Raw genomic sequence first — 21,242 nt, forward strand, 5'->3', positions numbered from 1 at the left:
TAATTTCAGAGAAGGGTGTCTATATATACCAAAAAGTCAAAACCTTAAGTGTGTTTGAAGCTTCTGAGAGTTCCCCTTAATAGGTAATTGAATTATGGTATATATCTTGGTGAGAAGTGTGTTGTATTCATGTTGTCTTTGATTTTGATTGACTTTCCATGCTAAAGTGTGAGATGGTGGACTTTCTTATGCAGTTACTAGATCTAGTTAGTTTTAAGTCAAATTCAACTTGTTCAAGATTTTTTGTACCACACAAATTTGTCCAATTCATCCTTGGCTTTTCAATTTCAATACAAAAATTAGTGAATTCTTTCTTGGGTTCTGGATTTCCAATTTTTATGGATCTCCTAAACAAATCAATTTTTTGGACCTGGTAATTATGATTTTTGAACATTGAATTGATCAAACCTAGTGGTTTTGAACCTTTAATTTTTTAAACCTAGTACCTATGTTTTGTGAATTTTGATCTAAGTAATGTGGTATAGCTTTGTACCTACCCTGGCTTTTACATTTTCAAGAAAGAATTCAATGGTTTACTTATAAGTGATTTATGCCTTGGGTACCTGGAGGTTCTTGTAGCATGTCTAATTTTTTTGCGCTTATGATGCTACTTGATATATATCATGATTATTCATGGTTCCATTATTAGTTCCTTTATGTACTTTGATATTTGCAGCCCTTTGATCAGGCCTTAGCTTATTCCTTGTATAATGATTCTTACTGGGACAATATGCATATCCTGCAATATTGGCTTGCCATTAGATGACATTTCATGGAGGTAGTCAATAAAATAGTTCAAATGCTTACCTATGATTCCACATTTTGCATGCATTTCTACCAGGGCAGTTGCAACTTAAACAAATATATTCTCTCAATATATCTATTTTGTGCATATCCAACAACCATGGCTTTTGATTACCACATTACATTCAGGCATCCTGTCAAATAGTTCACATGACTTATCTATGCTTCCATTTTGCAAGCATGTCTCAAAGGTAAATGCTACTACTTCATCTACACTGTTTGAAAAAATACTTTATGCTTTGATGGATGCATATAGCTTATCCCAAAGCTCTCATTCAGCAGTTATGAGATGATCAATCAAGAGGAAATAGTTGAGAGCTTAGAGTGACACAATTTTCAAATTGTCATATGAAATGAATGGGCATGTAAGTAGAAAGAAACTATAAAGACATTGTGTACAGATGAAGACATGAAATGGATGGTTTTGGAGCACTCAACATAGACACTCAACATTTAGTACATATCATCATTCAAGATCAAATGGGTGTGTTGGATTATATGCATAATGAATAATAAAGGAGAGAATTGAACCCTCCCTAAGGCTCACACTTGTTGAGGTCCACTTCAAAAATTTCTCTTCCTATGAAATTGTTGTCTAAAACCTTTCTAATGAGATAATGTGTTATGAGCTCTTCATCAGTGGGATGGAATGTGAATCTAGGAGGCAATTGTGCATCACCCATATCATGACTGCAACTAAAGTTAAGAGCCTCTATTATTGAATTATCTTCCCTATTTCCCATAGTAAAGGAAATGAATATGGGTGATAGGGAAGAGAATTCCATAATAGAGGCTCTTAACTTTAGTTACAGTCATGATATGGGTGATGCACAATTGCCTCCTGGATTCATGTTCCATCCCACTGATGAGGAGCTCATAACACATTATCTCATTAGAAAGGTTTTAGAAAGAAATTTCATAGGAAGAGCCATTATTGAAGTGGACCTCAACAAGTGTGAGCCTCAAAAAAAATGACCAATGCTTGGCAGTTTTCTACCAAGCATTGGTCAAAATTTTGACCAATGCTTGGCACACCTTGGGCCAAAATGTTTGAAAGTTTTCAACCAACTTATTGGTTGAAATTTCAACCAAAAAAATTTTGACCAATGGGTTGGTCGAATTTGGTCAAAATTTGGGTAAAATTTTGACCAATATTGGTCAAAAAATGGCTCAAATGTACTAGTGTTACCTTATAACCATTGTAGCAGTGAAGAAATATCCTAACATGGTTAACCTAATATTCAAATTGTAAATCCTCTAACAAGGTGACATTTCAAGATTGAAGTGATTGAAGACCTCTAACCAGACCACTCCTAATAAAAAGAACTAAGTCCTCTAATAAGGTCATACTTAATAGTATGCATTGTAACCTTGATAGGGTTGGTTCCTAATAGGGTTCACTTCATAAGAGTGAAAAATGTTGTAATTAGTTGCATGGTGGCTCTCCAAAATTTGGTTTCCATGTTAAATCTTAGTGTCATCTATAGTCATGATATTTTATTTATTTTTTATGTTTCTATAACTAAGTTACTAAAGGTTAAAATATATTAACAATAATAATATTGCTTGGTTAACCAAGTTACAAAAAAGAACTTAGTTTTAACCAAGAAAAAATAAACAATTGTGTTATCAGTTAAGTGTTTAATCTGACATCTAGGGATTGGGAATTATTTTTTGCTAACTGATTCACCCTTCCTCTCTCAATTACTCTCTTCATTTCCAACACTTTTTATTATGCAATAAGTGTGGGCATAGAGTATTTGAATGGAGAACTAGTTATAGATCCAAAGACAAAATGAGCCTAAATAATTAGAAGGATTTCATTTCCTACAATTGTAATAAGATTGGTCATATAGAAAACTATTGGAGAAGTAAAATTATTAAAAACATAGTTCCTTGGAAGGTGAAGTAGGGATTAATGAGAATATAGAGAAAATGAAGAAATATTGGGTAAATAAATTAAGTAAGCTGACATCTAGTTCTAAAAAGAAATGAGATGAACAAATATCTACAAGTTATGATTTGATGTCCTCTTCTAGTATTGTCTTGATCTTTGAGTGGGAGTAATGAAAATTATAAATTTGATCTCCTGAACCTTATAATTCTAGGAAATTATATTTTTGAAAGTTATCAAGAAATTTCTTTGAATAGAATGATGTTTGCATAAAATGGCATAAAAATTATGAATAGTTTGATGAAAAAATCTAAAATTTAATTTTAATGTAAGATGAATAAATAAGAGGTTCCCTTTCTCTTTTTATCACTTATGAATTAAGAAGAGAAAGAGAGTCGGCCAAGAAGAATATTTGCAATCAAATAGTTGTATATTTGTGTTCCCTCTTAGAGCCTTAAGAGTGTAAGATGATTCTTCTTCTTGTGGTTTCTAATTAAACATGATACTTACAAGGAAGGTATATTATCAAAAGTTTATCATGAATACCTACATAGTAAATATGTTTATCAATACTACCATACAAAATATGAAGAAGAAAGTCTTTCCAAATTCTATGATTCATGGGAAATATTTTCTACTAAAAATTAGTTTCTTCTGAAAGAAGAATATGTGAGTATCAGGAAAAGGGGTTTGACTATATGGGTGAGTGCACCAAGTTGGTGGTAAAAAAGTGACCACATGATAAATAAATTTTTAAAAAATTCATAAAATGTGTGCATGTTATTTAAATTTTGAAATGTCAAAATGTAGGGAAACCAAACCTAATGTAACATTAACAAACATTATCAAATCATTTGGCATGTGTAGCACTAGTGGTTTATTCTTTATAGCATCAAGGATAAAATCTCTTCAAACTCAAATAAATCCTCCTCTAATGTGGTCCCTAGTGTGTAATCATCATCTTATTTCAAAAATTAATATTCTCCATTGGTTGCTACTACTAAACAAAATCTTTACCCTTGAAAATATGATGAATAGAGGTATTTTTTTTACTAACATATTTTTCTTTGTGAAGCGACCCTTCACTCTAGTGACCATATTTTTTGTAGTACATATATGCTTGGGAAACTTGAATGATTTCACTACCAAATCTTTGATTTCACTAGGGAAGATTTTTGAGTTGTTGATTATGTGGAGAAGTTGTTAGCCACCATTAGATAGGCCTTTTGTTTCTCCTTGATACCCATGTTACATGAAACCTCTAGAAAGAACTAAATAATAGGGTTTTTAGGGTTCCTATTAATCACTAGTACTATTGATCAAGATATAAAAAAGAGTGTTACCTAAGTTGAACAAGAAGAACTTCCCAACATGAAAAAAATGATGAAATTATATCTATCTAGAGTTGGAGACTATATTGTACTACCTAGAAAATAAATACATTGAAGTTTGTAAATCCATGACTTTTGAACAAATGAATGAGATGAAGAAGCATAATCAAATGATGATAGACCTGACTTTTTTTTTCAATTATGTTGAATTTTATGATGTGATAAAATTTACGAATACAAATAAAGTGTGGGAAAAAGTAGCTCAAGTCCATGCAAAAGACAAAAATGTTTTGGGAAAAACTACCAATTGCAACTAGTTATTGATTTTAGGAGTGGCCTTGTTAGAGGTATTTAGACACTTAATCTAGAAACACCACCTTGTTAGAGGATTTGGAAAATAGCTTTTAAGCTAACTCTATTAAGATATTTGATACACTATTATGATTGTTAAAGAGTAACAATCATATGACCTGATTGCTGATACAACTATATTGCTGATTTCATATCTCTATTCTAGCTTGAATACTTAATACTCCTTGATCAGATAAAAATTTCCACCTTGAACAACTAAGGATACTTTGCTATACTTCAAATTCGCTTCCTTGGCTTATCTTTTCAATCCCATGCTTCTCCTCATTCAATCCCACAATATCACCTTATACTTATATATTTTGCATAGTCAAGTCAACTAGAATACACATACAAATATCCAATGTTCATCCCTTAATCCTGATAGACTTAACAGATGAATTCATTAAACTAAATATTCTGATTTTCAAAAATCCTTCATTAGCATACATAGCTTGGTAGGCACTAACTCTTAAATGGTTTTCCTATGTTAACTAGGTGAACTCAATTAACACTGCAACTTCACAAACTTCCTTTGTTAACCAAGTGAGCTTGGCTTACATTGGTTCCATGCCAACTTTCCTTTGTCAACCAAGTGAGCTTGATTAATACTCAACTTCTATTAACTTCTTTTTGGTGCCTGAGTGAACTCGGTAGACATTGTCTTCTAAAATTGGTTAACTCTACAATGCTCAAAAGACTCTTGAAGATGTCTTCATCACCTAAGTGAGATTGACAGATACTTACTAGTAAAGATATGACATTTTGTGTAACATCAAAGACAATATAAAATTGACCAATTGTTTTCAACACTATAGGAGTGCAAAGATATTATGATGAAAAATATTTCATTCTCTTTATTGATGACTTTTGTACAATGATGAATCTAATATTTCTAATGGAAACATATGATGTATTTTAAATCTTTAAGTGTTTTTTGGATAGAGCTAAAAAGGAAATGTGAAAAAGTATAAAGTTCTTGAGATCAGATAGAGGAGGTGAATTCATATTAGATGAGCTCAACATATTATATAATGATAGAATAATTGAGAGAAAAATGAGTACACCAAGGACTCCACCATGAGAGAAGCTATAAGTACTACAAACTACACTTAGAACTAAGTTCAAGTGAAAAAGGGTACAAGAAAAACAACTTTCAAACTTTGGTATGGATTGTTGAATAAAATTTGATGCAGGAGAATCCTAATTGTAAGTGACAAATTGCATCACCCAAAAATGTTTTTATTTCTAGTCTTTCTATGTTAATTAGGACTAGTAGACAAGGGTATATGCAGGATCATGGTGTGCCAAAAAATGGCAATGTGAAAAAATAAGAGTTTGAACACATCTAAAAGTGCTTCAAATTCTGCTTTGACTTTTTTTCACCTATCCAGGTACCAAACCTGGAAAGTAAGGCACAAGCCTTATTGAATATCCAATTTGAGATCGGATATCCAATATGAGATTGGAAATCCGATATCATATCAGATATCAGATCTCATATTGGATATTCAATATCTAATACCAGCAACATACAAATTGGAGGGAAAAGGCACAAAAATTAGAGGGAAAAATGAATTTGTAAGTGATTTAACTAATTTGAGTTATGAAATATGTAAAGACATAATATATAATCTATAAATATATAATATAATAACATAACTATTATATATAAAATAATATATAATCTATATATTATATAATAATATAGTATTATATAATAATATATATATAAAATAACGTAACGTAAAGATATAATATATAATGATATATTATGTTATTATTACTATTATCTATAAATATAATATATATTATTATTTTTACTATATTTTTATTAAATATAATAACGTAATATATTATATATATATTATTAATACATATTATTATTATTATCATATATAAACTATAATCTATAATATATTATTATCATATGTAAATTATAATCTATAATATATTATTAATATTATGACTTATGTTATTAATATATAATTATATATTATGTTATTATTATTATAAACTATAAATATTATATATATATATATATATATATATATATATATATATATATAATTATATAATTATTATTTTTACTATATTATTTCTATTGGAGTCGTTTATATGGGTCGAAAGGGCTCACAAGATGACGTATGACCCCTTTCAACACATTCCATGATGACATATGTCCCTAAGGGATCCTAGAACCCCTAGGGACATATTAGAAGAGTTTATATGGGTTGAAGGGGGTCACAGGATGACCTATGAACCCTTTCGACATATTACAAGATGACATATGTCCCCAGGGGTCCTAGGACCCCTCGAGACATATTAAAATCATTCATATGGGTCAAAGGGGATTGCAAGGTGACATATTCCATGATGACATATGTCCTTAGGGGTATATTAGAATCATTCATATGGGTTGAAGGGGATCGTAGGGTGACATATGACCCCCTTTGACACATTCTACAATGACATATGTCCCTAAGCATCCTAAGACCCTTACGGACATATTAGAATCTTTCATATGGTTTGAAGGGGGTCATAGGGTGAACTATGACCCCCTTTGACACATTACATGATGACTAGGGACATATTAGAATGCTTCATATGGGTCAAAGGGACCCATTAAATGATGACATATGTCCCTAGGAGTCCTTGGACCCCTAGGGACATATCGAAATCATTCTTTTGGGTCAAAGGGGGTCATAGGTTGACCTATGAACCCCTTCAACCAATTACATGATGACATATGTCCCTAGGCATCCTAGGACCCCTAGGGATATATTACAATTATTTTTATGGGTCAAACAGGGTCATAGGGTGACCTATGAACCCCTTCGACCCATTAAATGATGACATATGTCCCTAGGGGTCCTAGGACTCCTAGGGACATATTATAATCATTAATATGGGTGAAAGGGGGTCATAGATTTGCCTATGAACCCCTTCGACCCATTAAATGACGACATATATCTCTAGGGGTCGTAGGACCCCTAGGGACATATTAGAGTCATTCTTATGGGTCAAAGGCCTTCGACCAATTACATGATGACATATATCCCTAGGGGTCCTAGGACCCCTAGGGACATATTAGAATCGTTCTTATGTGTCAAAGGGGATTATAGGGTGACCTATGACCCCCTTTGACACAATAAATGATGACATATGTCCCTTGGGGTCCTAGGACACCTAGGGACATATTAGAATCATTCTTATGGGTCAAAGGGGACATATTAGGACACCTAATTTAAAGGCTCAACTGGGAAAGAAATAAGAAGAAAACCTGGCGTCGTTGCCATTACAACAAAGTTTGAAAAAAAAATTACATAGGATTTCAATACCAAAATTTCAACAATGTAATTGAATATCCTTCATGACCCTCATCAAGGGTACCGTATCAATATCTATAACACATTTCTAAGAACCGTGGAGGGAACAGAATCTAATCAGGTGGCAAAAATCATGACCAAGAAACAAATCAAACATGCATATTCATACAAGGTTTTTACAATAGGATTCACAATGAATCAAAACTAGGGAAAGGTGGATTCTTCCAATAGGAGAAGTCAGGCACAACACCAAAATAGATGCCCAATCGGGGCTATAAACCAAGAACTTCCATTCTTCCATTCTAACATAACAAACTCATACGAGGTTTGTGCTGACAGGTAGGGGCCCATAACACCCTACCCTCTCTCCCTCTTCTCATCCTGAGAAGAGACTCTACACTAGTTGAAGTCCAACTAAAAAGACCTTTCTAAAATCAGTCACTTCTACCCTACCCAAGTGTGAGTAATACCAAAAAATCCATACAAGAAAAATTCAAAATTCAAACATAAACATGAAAGGAAAACATTCAAAAAAAACATGGTTTTCAAATCTTCCCAACATACCCAACATACATACAAGCATTCAACCAACAACAAAGTAGCATAAGCATGAAACAAGCATGAAAATCTGAACTGGGGAGATGAAGAACTCCTACCTTCACAAAGAGGTAATGGCAAATGAACAATTTGAGTAGAGCTTTTCCCTTCCTTCCTTCACTCTTCCAAGACTCCTCTCTAAAAGTAGAGATTGGGTAACAACCTAAACTACTACAAGAAGGGCCTCTAAATAAGCCTCAAACTTAACCACCAAAAAGAGAAATAACTTCTCCCACCCACCTAAAAATCTATAAGTTCCTAACTCAACCCATACTATGGTTAACCACAAAGTGGAGTTGAGGTGATGCAACTCATGGTAGCCATAGTCAATTATCACACAAAGGCAAAAAGAGACTTTTTGAGTGATCTCAAAAGTCAATAAAAGGGGCTTAGGGGTTGGAAAAGACCCCCCAACCCATACCCATACCCTTTGGGCATAAATATTTCATGTTTTAAAGCCTTAGGAATAGGTTTGGGACCAAACAAAAGCTAGGAAAAAAATTAAGACCATATAACAACTCTAAAAATGCAGATTAAGCACTAATCTGAATTAAGGGTGACTAAACTCAACTAAGAACCAAATTACCAAAAAGGCACTAACTTAATCTGACTTAGGTTCAAGGTTACACAGCTAACCCTAATTAGCACACTGAAGAATGTAAACAATTCACGAGTGTCAAGTGACACTAAAAGAACTTAGTTACGAACATTAACATTTACTGAACACAGAAAGACACATTCACACATCTCACAATAAAATACTTGAATTACGAACAACATGGTTTCCACAATGAGCACATAGGGATCAGTTATGTTCCTTCATCAATTGTCTCAGCTAAAATATCTGCATACTCATTGCATACATCAGTAGTCCCATAAAATCACATGCACATATGTATATACATATCAGGAAATCACATAAATTAAAACATACATCTATAAATTAGTCAGGTTTTCTCTCATTTCTTAACCATTAAAATCTCTTAATCCAAGTGTTAATCCTATGTTCTACTTAATTCATCAACATACATATACATAAAACATTAAATGACGAACATCAAATATCTAGAAGTAACATCACATAGCATGAAATAATATAATATGTTCAAACCATCAGATAATGTCTCGACATCTCAAGTCGTTAGTATCAAAATAATAGTAATGTAACAACTAAAGCTATGGAGGGTCGGGGCAAGGCCTCACATCCTCTCCCACTAGGCAAGAACTTCCTCCTGGAGTTCATCAAAAGATAAGGGTGCTGAGATCACATCCATGGCACATCCTCCCATGAAGCTGTGACCTCATCGTAACAATCCCACAGGACCCTAACCTGGTCTAGCTCGCGACCTCAAAGTGCTAGGGTCTATCAAGCAATAATACGGATAGGCTCCAGTTCTAACTGGCTGACCAACTCCACCTATAGCCTCAATCACTATAGCCTAATGCTCAGTCTAGTGGTTGTCAACTGATATCAAAACTCTAGGGGACCTACCCATGTCTCCAACTATCAGCTCTAGAAAAGCCCCTCTCTGACCATTGGATGACTATCCCTATGAACACTCTCTAGCTATGTGACCCATGCTACCACAAGTGTAGCATGGTCCTTGTGTATAAGATCGTGCATCCTATGATCCAGACTATTATGGGCCTCGTGACCTGCTAGACCCACTGTATCCACCCCTAGAAGACTATTGAGTCTGTACTAACTATGGCTATGGGGTATGTACTTTCTAATCCTACTGTAACTGCTACTGCTTGGGCTTGGAGCCCTGGTAACCCATTGAGAGTTCCTACTACTTCTGCTAAGACTGTTGGCCATTAGAGGACCTTGGTGTATAGTTTTGATTCCCTTTCCAAGGGGGTTTCTGTCGGATAGAGTTTCAATTCTGAGACTGATCCTATGATTCCTATCTACCTCAAGTATCCTCTGCAACTAGTGCTATCTCCACTACCTATCTGAAGGTGGTAGGTAAGGCCATCCATACTAGGCCCTGAAGAGAAAAATTCAAACCCAATGATAAAGCGATGCACCCATAGTTTCTCGTCCTTCATGTATTCCACATAAGGAAGGAGCTCGAGAAACCTGCTCTCGTACTCAGCCACTGTAAGACCTCTCTGATAAAGAGAATGAAACTCCTCTATCTATTTCTGTTGGAAATGCTCTAACAAATACCTCTCTCAAAATCTCTCTAGGAATGATTCCCATGTGAGGGTATCCATCCTCACTCCTCCTATAGTCTCCTCTCGATGCCACCAATTGGAGGCATCTCCTCTCAAATGATGAACTACTAGGCATGCCTTTAGATTACTCCCATAAGAGCATAACCCAAAGCACTACTGTAGGCTCTATAACCATGCCTCTGCTACTGTCCCCTCAGTGGAACTAGTATATAATGGTGGCCCCAGTCGAATCAATTTCCTGATATCATCTCCTATTTGTCTAGGAGCTCTAGGAGCTCCTTCATGCTCATCATGCCCCTCTAACTATCTTGGTGGGGGACTCCTATTCCTCTCTCTACCTCTAGGCCCTCCTCCTCCAGGCCCCTCTACTTCCAATACTAGAATCTGTTGACCTGGCTGAACCATAGGTACTATCCTCTACTGAACTACACTGATCAAAGTTTGAAGTGCATCCAAAATGTCTTGGTTCATGTTAGGTGGTGGTGGAGGTGGAGGTGGAGGTGGTGGAGGTGGTCCATCCTCCTGTCCCGCTCTACCACCTCTCGCCCTATGACCTCTGCCTCGTCGGTTGCTTCGAGTAACAGGAGGCATCCTACACAATTTAATATTTAGTTTTAATTTTTCAGAAGCGTAATGGTTTAAGGTTCCTAGTGTTGAAACATAGGCTCTGATACCAAAATGTCATGCCCAAACTACGATGCAAAAATGCACAATTTTTTTTTTTTAAATTAATAATTAAAATGTTCTAAGTTCGAAGAGGTTGCAATCACAGTTTAAGAAAAAGGTTCTCTACATTGTTAAATTATTACTCTCATTATTAAGTTGATATCAACCAAAGTTATGTTATTACATTAACTTACAACAATATGTGAAAATTATTTTAATAACAATTTAAATGAATTTGGGTTTAGATAGATTTGAAAATATCTAATCAAATAAAATCTACATTTAAAATTGATTGCCAATTAACCTTTATAATTAAAACTAATTAATACTCAAAAATTAAACTAACTTCACTTAACTAATACAATCTAAATTGGTTTAAATTTAAACTAACTAACTATCTTTTAAATTTAAACTAAAAAAAAAAAGTTCAAAAACTAAATTAACATTAATATTAAAAATAACTAAACTTTAACTAATCAAATTAAAACTTAACAAATTAACATTTAACTATGTAACCATTTAATTACTAAGCATTAATTTCAACCAAATAATAAAGAAAAATTTATTTAAAATCTACTTACAAAACTAATCTTACTAAACTAAACTTAAAATGAACTAACTAAATTAAAAATAGAACTAATTGCTAACTAATCTAAAATCTTAAAAAATCTCTATTAAAATAACTACTAACAAAAAATAATAAACAAAAGACTAAACTAACCTATTGCTAACACCTATCACTAACCCCTACCTATACTAACACTAACCTATACTAACATTCCTACACTAATTCTTAAACCCTACTCTACCCCACCATACCATGCACTTCCCCAAGCGCTTACTCAGCGCGCTGCCCAAGTACACTGACCCTACGTCAGTGATATTCCCCCCACCCCACTTGCCTTGGGTGGAAACCAAGATGGCCGCCCATGGAGAAAGAAAATTTTCTTTAAAACTTTAACAAATTCAAAACACTTTATACCAAAAGCCAAGGTCAGTGAGAGTTAAGGAAGGGCAGGGGGGGTGACATCATCCTAAATGATGACAAAACTAACTTTGCAACCAAAAAACTTTTAATAAAACCTTTTTAAATTGTAAGCTTCAGAAATGACACCCAAGGAGAGATGATTAGGCATTTAAGTCATAAAGTTTTCTAGGTAAGAAGGATATTAGATGGTAAGATAGATATTATTTTATTTTTTAAAATTTCTTTTGTTATTTTAAACATATAAATCTATGTTTTCTTCCTATATTTGTTTTACCTTCCAATTTAAATATAATTTTTAATAAAGAAAAAAAGAATAATAAGGGAATCTTTTAGATTCTCTATCTCAAGGAGAGAATTTAAATTACTCCCCATACAAAAACCAGAGAGTTTTTACTCTCTTGAGACACTTTTTTTTTGACAAAATTTTTCTAAGTATAGATTTACAAAGCAATGTATTTTTTTTTTTTTTTTGGTGTATTTTTTTTTTGATGGATTTAAAACATAGATTTAATCATTGTGACACAATAATAAAAGATTAATTGATATCTTAAACAACTTGAATTGAACTATCAACCATAACCATTTTTCTTTCCTTAACATGGTTTTCATATTTAACATATAAGGAAACTTGAAAATTTTCTTAATTAAACCATCATCATTTCATCCTATTTTTGATGTTCATCCATCTAACTGAAAATTATAATTAAATCACATGATAAGAAATTATACTCCATCACCATTTTTTTTGGCAAACCTGATTCAAAGGCTTAGCTGAGAAAGAACTAGGAAGAAAACCTGGCGTCGTTGCCATTACAACAAAGTTTGAAAAAAAAATTACATAAGATTTCAATCCCAAAATTTCAACAATGTAATTGAATTTCCTTCATGACCCTCATCAAGGGTACCATATCAATTTCTGCAACACATTTCTAAGAACCATGGAGGGAACAAAATCTGATCAGGTGACAACAATCATGACCAAGAAACAAATAGAACATGCATATTCATACAAAGTTTGCACAATACGATTCACAATGAATCAAAACTAGGGAAAGGTGGCTTCTTGCAACAAGAGAAGTCAGGCACAACACCAAAATAGATGCCCAATCGGGGCTATATACCAAGAACTTTTGTTCTTCCATTCTAACATACCAAACTCATAAGAGGTTTGTGCTGACAAGTAGGGTCCCATAACACCCTACCCTCTCTCCGTCTTTTCATCCAGAAAAGAGACTCTACACTGGTTGGAGTCCAACTAAAAAGAGCTTTCCCAAAATTGATCACTTCTGCCCTATCCAAGGGTGAGTAATACCAAAACACCCATACAAGAAAACTTCAAAATTCAAACATAAACATGAAAGGAAAACATTCAAAAAAAAACATGGTTTTCAAATCTTCCCAACATACCCAACATACATACAAGTATTCAACCAACAACAAAGTAGCATAAGCATGAAACAAGCATGAAAATCTGAACTCGGGAGATGAAGAACTCCTACCTTCACAAAGAGGTAATGGAAAATGAACAATTTGAGTAGAGCTTTTCCCTTCCTTCCTTCACTATTCCAAGACTCCTCTCTAAAAGTAGAGATTGGGTAACAACCTAAACTACTACAAGAAGGGCCTCTAAATAAGCCTCAAACTCAACCACCAAAAAGAGCAATAACTTCTCCCACCCACCTACAAATCTAGAAGTTCCTAACTCAACCCATACTATGGTTCACCACAAAGTGGAGTTGAGGTGATGCAGCCCATGGTAGCCATAGTCAATTTTTGGACAAAGGAAAAAAGAGACTTTTTCAGTTATCTCAAAAGTCAATAAAAGGGACTTCGAGATTGGAAAAGACCCCCAACCCATACCCATACCTTTGGGCATAAATATTTCATGTTTTAAAGCCTTAGGAATAGGTTTGGGACCAAACAAAAGCTACGAAAAAAATTAAGGCCATCTAACAACTCTAAAAATGTAGATTAAGCAGTAATCCAGATTAAGGGTGACTAAACTTGATTAAGAACCAAATTAGCAAAAAGACACTAACTTAATCTGACTTAGGTCCAAAGGTTACACAGCTAACCCTAATTAGCACACTGAAGAACGTAAACAATTCACAATTGTCAAGCGACACTAAAAGAACATAGTTACGAACATTAACATTTACTGAACACAGAAAGACACATTCACACATCTCACAATAAAATTCTTGAATTACGAACAACAAGGTTTTCACAATGAGCACATAGGGATCAATTTTGTTCCTCCATCGGTTGTCTTTGCTAAAATATCTGCACACTCATTACACACATCAGTAGTCCCATAAAATCACATGCACATATGTATATACATATTAGGAAAACACGTAAATTAGAACATACATCTAGAAATTGGTAAGGTTTTCTCTCATTTCTTAACCATTAAAATCTCCTAATCCAAGTGTTAATCCTACATTCTACTTAATTCATCAACATGCATCTACATAAAACATTAAATGATGAACATCAAATATATGGAAGTAACATCACACAGCATGAAATAATATAATATGTTCAAACCATCAGATAATGTCTCGACATGTCGAGTCATGAGTATCAAAATAATAGTAATGTAACAACTAAGGCTACGAAAGGTCGGGGCGAGGCCTCACATTATGACCCCCTTCGACCCATTAAATGACAACATATGTCCCTAGGGGTCTTAGGACCCCTAGAGACATATTAGAATCATTCTTATGGGTCAAAGGGGGTTATAGGGTGACCTATGACCCCCTTTGACCTATTAAATGATGACATATGTCCCTAGGGGTCATAGGACTCCTAAGGACATATTAGAATTGCTCTTATGAGTAAAAGAGACCTATGACCCCCTTTGACCCATTAAATGATGAGATATATCTCTAGGGGTCCTAGAACACCTACAGACATATTAGAATCGTTCATATAGGTCAAAGGGGGGTCATAGGTCAAGTTGACCTATGACCCCCTTCAACCCATTACATGACGACATATGTCCCGAGGGGTCCTAGGATCCCTAAAAACATATTAGAATCATTCATACGGGTTAAAGGGGATCATAGGTTGACCTATGACCTCATTCGATCCATTACATGATGACATATGTCCCCAGAGTATTATGATCCCTAGGGACATATTAGAATCATTCATATGGGTCAAAGTGGGTCATAGGTTGACCAATGACCCCCTTTGACCCATTAAATGATGACATATGACCCTAGAGGTCTTTGGACCCCTAGGGACATATTAGAATCATTCTTATGTGTCAAAGGGGGTCATACATTGACCTATGACCCCCATCAACCCATTAAATGATGACATATATCCTTAGGGGTCCTAGGACCCCAAAGGACATATTAGAATTGTTCTTATTGGTTACAGGGGGTCATAGGTTGACCTATGACCCCCTTCGACCCATTACATGATGACATATGTCACTAGGGGTCCTAAGACCCTTAGGGACATATTAGAATCCTTCTAATGGGTCAAAGGGGGTCATAGGGTGACCTATGACCCCCTTTGACCCTAAGAACTATTCTAATATGTCCCTAGGTGTACTATGACTCTTAGGGACATATGTTGTGATGTAATGGGTCAAAGACCTATGACCCCCTTGGACCTATAAGAATGATTCTAATATGTCCCTAGAGATCCTAGGACCCTTAGAGACATATGTCATGATTTAATGGGTCAAAGAGTGTCAAAGGTCACCCTATCACCCCCTTTGACCCATAAGAATGACTCTAATAGTTTCCTAGCAGTCCTAGGATCATATGTCATCATGTAAAGGGTCAAAGGTGGTGATAGGTCAACCTATGACCCCCTTTGACCCATAAGGATGATTCTAATATGTCCCTAGGGGTCTTAGGACCCCTTTTGACATATGTCATCATGTAATGGGTCGAAGGGGGTCATAGATCATAGGTCAACCTATGACCCCATTTGACCCACAAGAAGCACAGTAATATGTCCCTAGGGATCCTAGGACCCCTGAGGACATATGTCTTCATATAATGGGTCAAAGGGGATCATAGGTCAACCTATGACCCCCATAGACCCATAAGAATGATTCTAATATATCCCTAGGATTTTGAGGACCCCTAGGGACATATGTCATTAAGCAATGTGATGAAGCAGATCATAGGTCAACCTATGACCACCTTTGACTCATAAGAATGATTCTAATATTTTTCTAGGGGTTCTAAGACACCTAAGGACATATGTCATCATGTAATGCATAGAAGGGGGTCATAAGTCAACCTATGACACCCTTTGACTCATAAGAACGATTCTCATATGTCCCTAGGGGTCCTAGGGACATATGTCACCATGTAATGGGTCAAAGGGGGTCATAGGTCAACCTATGACCCCCTTTCACCCATATGAACAATTCTAATATGTCCCTAGGGGTCTTAGGACCCCTAGGGAGATATGTCATCATTTAATGGGTCGAACGAGATCATAGACCAACCTATTGCCCCCATCAACCCATATGAACGATTCTAATATGTGCCTTGGAGTCCTAAGACGCCTAGGGACATATGTCATCATGTAATGTGTCGAAGATAATAATGATTCTAATATGTCCCTAGGGTTCTTAGGATCCTTAGGGACATATGTCATCATTTAATGGGTCGAAGGAGGTCATAGGTCAACCTATAACCCCCTTTGACCCATATGAACAATTTTAATATGTCCCTAGGGGTCCTAGAAGCCCTAGGGACATATGTCATCATTTAATGGGTTGAAGGGGGTCATAGGTCAATCTATGACCACCTTTGACCCAAATGAAATAATCTAATATGTCCCTAGGTGTCTTATGACCCATAGGAACATATGTCATCATATAATGGCTCCAACCTATGACCCCCTTTGACCCATAAGAATGATTCTAATATGTCCCTAGGCATCCTAGGACTAATAGAGACATATGTCATCATCTAGTGGGTTAAAGAGTTTCATAGGTCACCCTATGACACCCTTTGACCCATAAGAATGATTCTAATATGTCTTTAGGGGTCCTAGGACCCCTAGGGACATATGTCATCATGTAAAGGGTCAAAGGGGGTCATAGGTCAACCTATGACCCCCTTTGACCCATAAGAATGATTCTAATATGTCCCTAAGGGTCCTAGGACCCTTTTGGACATATGTCATCGTGTAATGGGTTGAAAGAGGTCATACGTCAACTCATGACACCCGTTGACCCATAAGAAACATTCTAATATGTCCCTATGGGTCCTTGGACCCCTAGGAACATATGTCATCATCTAATGGGTCATAGGGGGTAGACCTATGACCCCCTTAGACCCATAAGAATGATTCTAATATGTCCCTAGGGTTCTGAAGACCCCCAAGGATATATGTCATCATGTAATGGGTCAAAGTGCGTCATAGGTCAACCTATGACCACCTTTGACCTATAAGAATGATTCTAATATTTTCTTAGGGGTCCTAGGACCCCTAGGGACATATGTCATCATGTAATGCATCGAAGGGGGTCATAGGTCAACATAGGACACACTTTGACCCATAAGAACGATTCTCATATGTCCCTAGGGGTCCTAAGGACATATGTCGTCATGTAATGGGTGAAAGGGCCTTTGACCCATATGAACAATTTTAATATGTCCCTAGGGGACCTAGGACCCCTATGGACATATGTCATCATTTAATGTGTCGAAAGGGATCACAGGTCAACCTATGACCCCCTTTGACCGATTTACATGATTCTAATGTCCCTAGGGGTACTAGGACCCTTAAGGACATATGTCATCATGTAATGTGTCAAAAGAGCTCATAGGTCAACCAATGACCCCATTTGACCCATAAGAATGATTGTCATATGTCCCTAGGGGTCTTAGGGACATATGTCATCATGTAATGGTCAAAGAGGTTCATAAGTGAACCTATGACCCCTTTGACTTGTATGAACAATTCTAATATGTCTGTAGGGGTCCTAGGACCCCTAGGGACTTATTAAATGTCATCACTTAATGGGTCAAATGGGGTCATAGGTCAACCTATGACCCCTTTTGACCCATATGAATAATTATAATATATCCTTAGGGGTCCTATGATCCCTAGGGAGATATGTCTCCATTTAATGGGTTGAAGGGGGTCATAGGTCAAACTATGACCCCCTTTGACCTATATGAAATATTCTAATATATCTTTAGGTGTCCTATGACCCCTAGGGACATATGTCATCATGTAATGGGTTGAAAGGGGTTATAGGTTGACCTATGACACCTTTTGACCCATACGAATGATTCTAATATGTCCTTAGGGTTCCTAGGATCCCTAGGGACAGATGTCATCATGTAATAAGTTGAAGGTTGTCATATGTCACCCTATGACCCCCTCTGACCCATAAAAACAATTCTAATATGTCCCTAGGGGTCTTAGGACCCCTAGGGACATATGTTGTCATGTAAAGGATCAAAGGGGGTTACAGGTCAACCTATGACCCCCTCTGACCCATAAGAATGATTCTAATATATCTTTAGGAGTCCTAGGACCCTTTTGGACATATATCATCATGTAATGGGTCAAAGGGGGTCATAAGGGGTCATAAGTCAACCTATGACCCCCTTAGACCCATAAGAAGCATTTGAATATGTCCCTATGGGTTCTAGGACCCCTAGAGACATATGTCATCATGTAATGGGTCAAAGGGGGTCATATGTCAACCTATGACCCCCTTAGACACATAAGAATGATTCTAATATGTCCCTAGGGTTTGGAGGACCACTAGGGACATATGTCATCCTGTAATAGGTCGAAGCATGTCATAGGTCAACCTATGACCATCTTTGACCTATAAAAACAATTCTAATTTTTTTTAGAGGTCCTGGGACCCCTAGGGACATATGTCAACATATAATGCATTGAAAGGGGTCATAGGTCAACTTATGACCCCCTTTGACCCATAAGAATGATTCTCATATGTCCCTAGGGGCCCTAAGGACATATGTCATTATGTAATGGGTCAAAGGGGTCATAGGTCAACTTATTATCTCCTTTGACCCTGATGAACAATTCCAATATGTCCTTGGGGGTCCTAGGACCCCTAGGGACATATGTCATCATTTAATGCATCGAAGGGGATCATAGGTCAACCTATGACCCCCTTCGACCCATATGAATGATTCTAATATGTCCTTAGGGGTCCTAGGACCCCTAGGGACATATGTTATCATGTAATGTGTCAAAAGGGGTCATAGGTCAACCTATGACCCCCTTTGATCCATAAGAAAAATTCTCATATGTCTCTAGGGGTCCTAGAGACATATGTCATCATGTAATGGGTCAAAGGGGGTCATAGGTTGAGTCATAGGTCAACCTATGACCCCCTTTCACCAATATGAACAATTCTAATATGTCCCTAAGGGTCCTAGGACCCCTAGGGACATATGTAATCATTTAATGGGTTGAAGAGGATCATAGGTCAAGCTATGACCCCCTTTGACCCATATGAACAATTCTAATATGTCCTTAGGGGTCCTAGGACCCCTAGTGACATATGTCATCATTTAATGGGTTGAAGGGGGTCATAGGACAATATATGACCCCCTTTGACCCATGTGAATAATTTTAATATGTCCCTATAGTTCTTAGGACCCCTAGGGACATATGTCATTTTTTAATGGGTCGAAGGGGGTCATAGTTCTCCTTATGACCCCCTTTGACCCATATGAATGATTCTAATATGTCCCTAAGGGTCTTAAGACCCCTAAGGACATATGTTTTCATGTAATGGGTCGAAGGGGGTCATAGGTCAACCTATGAACCCCTTTAACTGATATGAATGATTCTAGTATGTCCCTAAGGGTTCCAGAACCCTTAGTGACATATGTCATCATATAATGTATCGAAGGGGGTCATAGGTCAACTTATGACCCCTTTCAACTCATAAGAATAATTCTAATATGTCATTAGGAGTCCTAGGACCCCTAGGAACATATGTCATTATGTAATGGGTCAAAAGGGATCATCAATCAACCTATGACTCCCTTTGACCCATATGAACGATTTTAATATGTCCCTAGGGGTGGTAGTACTCCTAAGGACATATGTCATCATGTAATGGGTCGAAGGGGGTCATAGGTCAACCTATGATGCCCTTTGACCCATATGAATGATTCTAATATGTCCCTAGGGGTCGTGGGACCCCTAGGGACATATGTCATCATTTAATGGGTCGAAGGGGGTCACAGGTCAACCTATGACCCCCTTGGACCCATAAGAATGATTCTAATATGTCCCTAGAGGTCCTAGACCCCTAGGGACATATGTCATCATTTAATGAGTCAAAAGGTGTCATAGGTCAACCTATGACCCCCTTTGACCCATAAGAATAATTCTAATATGTCCCTAGGTGTCCTAGGACCCCTAGGGACATATATCATCATGTAATGTGTCAAATAAGTCATAGGTCAACCTATGACCCCCTTCGACCCATAAGAACAATTGTAATATATCACTAGGGGTCTTAGGACCCCTAGGGACATATGTCGTTATGTAATGGGTCGAAGGGGGTCATAGGTTGACTCATATATATTAATAACATACATCTTAATATTAGAATATATGTTAATAACATATATATATATATATATAACGTTATTATATTTAATAAAAATATTATGTTAATATATATATAGTAAAAATAATAATAATATAAATTATATTTATAGATTATAATAAGAATAACATAATATATTATTATATGTTATATCTTTACATTACATTATTATATATATATAATATATTATAATACATATTTACATAGTAATGTAACAAAAGTAATTTATAAATCATAAGCTATAACTGTTAAATCTGGTTTTCCTTGCAAAAATGGGTTGGGATTTCAAATTTTCCACCAAAATTCACCGAGCCATATCGGATATCCGATTTCATATCGGATATCCAATTTGAAATCTGATATCTGATTAGGCTTGGTATTCACCTAGCCTACCCAGTCAACTGAAAAGACGTGTCTGAAGAGGGTGTTAGTGATACTCAGACTTCGGTTAGCCATCTGACAATGTTATTTTGATCAAAATTGAATGAAACGAAAAGGGTTTTTTAAT

The sequence above is a fragment of the Cupressus sempervirens genome, chromosome 7 (genome assembly GCF_028749045.1).
Source record: "Cupressus sempervirens isolate cs-2001-9-10 chromosome 7, ASM2874904v1, whole genome shotgun sequence".
NCBI classification, from domain to species: domain Eukaryota; kingdom Viridiplantae; phylum Streptophyta; class Pinopsida; order Cupressales; family Cupressaceae; genus Cupressus; species Cupressus sempervirens.